This window comes from Coturnix japonica, chromosome W, assembly GCF_054131305.1.
Source record: "Coturnix japonica strain WE chromosome W, WE-NBRP24, whole genome shotgun sequence".
Taxonomy (NCBI): Eukaryota; Metazoa; Chordata; class Aves; order Galliformes; family Phasianidae; genus Coturnix; species Coturnix japonica.
In genome coordinates, this window is record NC_140701.1 from 9,196,509 (window position 1) to 9,202,508 (window position 6,000).

At 47.1% G+C, this 6,000-nt stretch overlaps 1 pseudogene; it reads right to left on the minus strand.

Moving 5' to 3' along the window:
- The window catches only part of LOC146754480 (olfactory receptor 14C36-like), a 181,072-nt pseudogene extending 177,131 nt beyond the window's left edge, over nt 1-3,941 (minus strand).
- Nucleotides 3,942-6,000: the final 2,059 nt, after the last annotated feature.

Sequence of the window (6,000 nt, forward strand, 5' to 3'; positions counted from 1 at the left end):
CCTTGATGGACAGCAGAGCTTGTGCCACCATGGCAGCAGCTGCCTGGGGCACTGGGGCTCTCTATTCGCTGCTGCACACTGCCAGTACGTTTTCACTGCCTCTCTGCCAAGGCAATGCTGTGAACCAGTTTTTCTGTGAAATCCCCGTGTAGAAACTATTTGAGATTGGGAATCTGTAGAGTGGATATCTGGTGGTGTTGCAGCGGGTGGGAAGATCTTACGGTCCACTCTCCCATCTCACTGGGGAGGTACCTGTGCACTTGCTCAATGAGTTCTACCATTCACCCTGGCACTCACGAAGAGGATGTCACACACACACAGAAGCAACAAAAGGAGCTTAGGGTTCTCATTTGATGATGCTGTATATAGATATAGATTCAGTTGGAGTGCCCAGATGTATCTTCGATAAATTTAAGGCGAAAAATCCAATTGCTGCAGGGTTTGAATCACTGTTCTGGTGGGTGACAATTAGCAAAAATGTCGATTGGATTAACTACATCTCTTACAAACAATAAAAGAGAGAATCCGAACTATAGTCTATATGGGAACATACTAAACTACTTCATCAAGTATCGATAGATATTTGGATTCATCGAACTGTGGGAAAAACTTACTGGTTGGCTACCACCCTTTGCATGGCTAAAGCAACTCTTTATTACTTTGTACTATTGTAATCATCTTGCTTATTTTAATGTATGTTCAAATGAGGTGTGTATTATGGCAGTGTAAAACCTGTGGAACCAGGAGGAACTCGCTGATGGAGCTGCTGTTGGGCATCTGTTATTGGGCTTGGAATCCTGTTCAGAGTGCTTCCAATTCTTTCCCCTTCCTTCCAAACAAGAAATATAAAATCCCTGCCTTGGCTCTCCTTTTAAAAAAGAACCCTCAGAAACATTCAGTTGTGCAGTGGAGCTGTGATCCCCTGCCCCAGGCAGCAGCTGTGGCAGCACAAGCCCTGCTGGGGGGCTCCTTCCCCCCACAGCATACGTGTCACCACAGCGCCCTGGGCAGCTTCCCGGGCAGGCTGAGTGCTGAGCCTGGCAGGCGGCAGAGTCCCATTCCCTGGGGCACAGCAAGGACCCTGCTCTTCAGGACAGCCCTGGCTGAAAGAATTGGAAGCAGAAATCTAAGAGTTTGACAAATTCAAACACAGCTCTGAGACTCCCAATTCTTTTTCAGTCAATTGCTTGTTATGTGAACTGTCACACGTGAAGTGTTTTCAGCCTCTCCTTTCACGAAAAGGAACCTTTCCAAGGGTGGAACTAGTTGAAATTATATATTTTGTTGGCAAGAATAATGCACTTATATGGCAAATAGGCAAGTTTCCTGAACAGAAAGAGAAGGGCACAAAGGCTGGGACTGAGGATTTTAACAGCAGTGAGGGTAAAGATATGAGACACGGAACAGACGAAGAAGTCCAGGGAAACTGGATAAGATTAGAAGACGAAAGGAAGGTTAAAGCTCCATATGCTTCTTCTGCTTATAGAATGGTGAACTTAATTAAGTTAAATTCAATTAGTGTTGCTAAATGAATATTGTCATAGGAGAATGAAAACATTTCATAGTATAGCAGGAGGAGTGTCTATGAGAATAATCTAGACTTGTCATTATCTTCTGCACTCTGAACAGGATTCCAAGCCCAATAACAGATGCCCAACAGCAGCTCCATCAGCGAGTTCCTCCTGCTGCCGTTGGCAGACACACGGCAGCCAAGGCAGTGTTGTCAACCAGTTTTTCTGTGAAATCCCCCAGATCCTCAAGCTCACCTGCTCAGAATCAAATCTCAGGGAAGTTGTGTTTCTCATTTTAAGTATAAGTTAAGTCTTTGAATGCTTTGTTTTCATAGTGGTGTCCTATGTGCAGATATTTAAGGCCGTGCTGAAGATGCCCTCTGAGCAGGGACGGCACAAAGCCTTCTCCACGTGTCTCCCTCACCTGGCTGTGGTCTCCCTGTTTCTCAGTACTGCCTTTTTTGCCGACCTGAAGCCCCTCTCCGTCTCCTCGCCCTCCATGGACCTGATGGTGGCAGTTCTGTACTCCGTGGTACCTCCAGCAGTGAACCCCCTCATCTACAGTATGAGGAACCACTTGGTCAAGGGCGCAGTGAGGAAAGTGTTGACCAGATGTGTTTCACAAACATTGAACTGCCCATCCTTTTGAATTCATGTCATGTAATGCAGAATTTTACTGATGCTAACTCTTTGTTTTCTTTTGTTCTGTTCTGATCAATTTTTATAACTATAATTTTTATTATTATTATTTTAATACTGTAATGTTTTTCACTAAAACATCATTACACAAATCTATTCCTCTTCAGCTTGTAACTTTTTAGTGTAGCCCAGACACACTGTACATAATGTACCAGGCTCTGTGTGAACCTTTACAGAATAAAGGATGTGCAGTGACTCTGTCTGTCCTCCTTCTTGTGAGACATTTCTGGAGCTGTTGGGGTCGGATGTTCTCAGAAACCCACAATCCAGCCAGAAGCACACGGCTGTTCATCAAACTGTGTGGGTACTTCAGCCTGCAACCGTTTCCAGCTGGTCCCTTGCCCGGTATTCCCCATAACGCCGACAATGGAGTTTCAAAATATTCTTTTCTTATCTGACCTGACATCCTGCTTACCCAAGCCCCTCTGCAATAGTTAAATCTTAGATTGTCCCCTTGTTTGAACTCAATCCCCCCTTTTCTTGGACCTAGCAAATACTTTTGCTAGATTACTACATTCTGGGAAAGGGAAGATTTCAAATAACTTCCGCTCTCCACTTTCTGTCTTAGCTTGCTCTTTTTCTATTTTTAATAGCTATTCCCACAGGTTTTACACTGCCATAATACACACCTCATTTGAACATACATTAAAATAAGCAAGATGATTACAATAGTACAAAGTAATAAAGAGTTGCTTTAGCCATGCAAAGGGTGGTAGCCAACCAGTAAGTTTTTCCCACAGTTCGATGAATCCAAATATCTATCGATACTTGATGAAGTAGTTTAGTATGTTCCCATATAGACTATAGTTCGGATTCTCTCTTTTATTGTTTGTAAGAGATGTAGTTAATCCAATCGACATTTTTGCTAATTGTCACCCACCAGAACAGTGATTCAAACCCTGCAGCAATTGGATTTTTCGCCTTAAATTTATCGAAGATACATCTGGGCACTCCAACTGAATCTATATCTATATACAGCATCATCAAATGAGAACCCTAAGCTCCTTTTGTTGCTTCTGTGTGTGTGTGACATCCTCTTCGTGAATGCCAGGGTGAATGGTAGAACTCATTGAGCAAGTGCACAGGTACCTCCCCAGTGAGATGGGAGAGTGGACCGTAAGATCTTCCCACCCGCTGCAACACCACCAGATATCCACTCTACAGATTCCCAATCTCAAATAGTTTCTACACGGGGATTTCACAGAAAAACTGGTTCACAGCATTGCCTTGGCAGAGAGGCAGTGAAAACGTACTGGCAGTGTGCAGCAGCGAATAGAGAGCCCCAGTGCCCCAGGCAGCTGCTGCCATGGTGGCACAAGCTCTGCTGTCCATCAAGGTCCCGTAGTGCAGGGGCTTGCAGATGGCAACGTAGCGGTCATAGGACATGATGGTGAGAAGGAAACACTCTGCTGAGAGGAAGAAGAGAAAGAAAAAGAGCTGTGCAGCACATCCTGCATAGAAGATGGCCCTGGTGTCCCAGAGGGCGTTGGCCAAGGCTTTGGGAAGAGTGGTGGAGATGCAACCCAGGTTGAGGAGGGCCAGGTTGAGGAGGAAGAAGTACATGGGGGTGTGCACGCGGCGGTCGCATACTACGGCTGTGCTGATGAGGCCGTTGCCCAGGAGGGCAGCCAGGTAGATGCCCAGGAAGAGCCAGAAGTGCAGGAGCTGCAGCTGCCGCGTGTCTGCCAACGGCAGCAGGAGGAACTCGCTGATGGAGCTGCTGTTGGGCATCTGCTGTTGTTGGGCTTGGAGTCCTGCTCAGAGTGCAGAAGATAATGACAAGTCCAGACCTTTCTCAGAGACACTCCTCCTGCTATAATGTGAAATGTTTTCATTCTTCTACAACAGTGTACATTTAGCACCATTACTTGCATTTAATTTCATTTCGTTCAGCATTCCTTCCAAAATTCCAGAAGCAGCATTTGGAGGTCTAACCATTCCTCTTACTTTCTTACCTTATCCCGTCTCCCTGGATATTTTCATCTGTTTCCTGTCTCATATCTTTACCCCAACTGCTCTTAGCACCCCAAAAGCAGCCTCTGTGACATTCAGTTTCAGTTAGAAAAAGCTTCCTGTTCACAGCTAAAGTGAATATAGAATAAAACTATAAAATGATGATAATTAAAATTGATTCCATTCTTCAAAAAAGAGGAGACTGGAAGCACATCACGTATGACTGCTCACAAAACAAGCAACTGACTGATGAAAAATTCTCAGAAGTGTGACTGCCACTTTCTGCCTCCAATTCGTTTTGCCTCAGAACAGGAAATGGGAATCCCCTGCCTTGGATCTCCTCTTCCAAGGGCCCTAGAAAACAGAGTTGTGCAATGGATCTGTGATCCCCTGCCCCAGGCAGCAGCTGTGGCAGCACAAGCCCTGCCGGGGGGCTGCTTCCCCCCACACCACACGTCTCCCTGCAGCGCCCTGGGCAGTTCCCCGGGCAGGCTGAATGCTGAGCCTGGCAGGCAGCAGTGTCCCATACCCGGCACAGAGCCCCTGGGGCACAGCACGGACCCTGCTCTGCAGGACAGCCCTGGGCACCTGCCTGCAGCCCCAGCTGCACATCCTGCAGCCATGCTGGGAAACGCGGCCCTCAGGGCTGTGCTCTGACACTGCAGCACAGAAGCCCTCAGCTGGAGCAGACGGCTTTTTCTGCCTGCAGCCAGATCTGCTACGGGATGTCCCAGATTCAGTTAACCCTCTATGAAAAGCAGCTGCATGGTCAGCAGTGAGACTTACCTTTTCATGGTCTGTGAGCAATGCGCCTGCAGTGAGCTCACAGCCTTTTCATACCGTACACATCCTGTAATCTCTCTCCAATTTCTCTCCTCTCCTTCTGTCACTTGCAGGCTGTGCTGTGCACAAGAGCTGCTTCTGGGCACAGCTGTCTCTCTGTAGCACTGCCCACTTGTATGAGCTCCCTGTGTCCCAGGAGCTCGGCCCAGCTCAGCAGCAGAGGATGTCATGTTTTATCCTTCCCACTCGTCTCCCCTGACATGTCCCTGCGTCCTCTTGGCCAACAGATATTGAAAAACAACAGCATCATGATTGCACTTTGAAATCTGATGAATTAAACACCAAATGTAGGGTGATCAGTGACTGATTCCAGACCTGATACCTGAGATCCTGTGATGAAACAAAATGGGCAAACAGGCAAGGACAGAGAGAGGTGGACTTCCCCTGTGCGGGGCAGTGATTTAGTTGAGGCAGTGCAGGTGTCTCATCCCTAATGGGAAATCCTGGGGCTGAAATGGGATTCAGCTCCCCATGGACACACAGTATCATTGGGATTCCTCTGGTTCAGCTCAGAAGTGCACAAGGAGTTGCCTGCATGTGAGCTCCTGCTCTGAGTCCTCAGTCCTTCAGCGAGGAGGCAGTTGCTCGCACATAGACACTGGGTGATGCCCAAGGTGCCTGGGCTGCTCCCGATGTGTGCCAGTGCTTATAAACTGTGTGGGAAATCTCTGGGACAGACACCTCTTTCCTGAACATCAGCTGTGGGATAGAGAAGGAACAGATGTATTCTTGACCATCCTAAATGACAACAGACCCCAGCGCTTTGGGCACTTTATGGTGCCTTTGTCTCCAACTCCACTGAGAATGCAGAGTTACACAGCTGACTAAATAAATGAGCTCACAAAAGAAGAGCCAGATCTTTCTCTGTTCTCCATCCGAGGCATATTCTGGAGCTCAAGGCAATACAAAGATAACATATGTCTTTATTCTTCAACAGACATAACCTCAGTTTTCGGTGGGCTCTCAAGTGAATGGCTTCAGAAGCAGCCTAGTG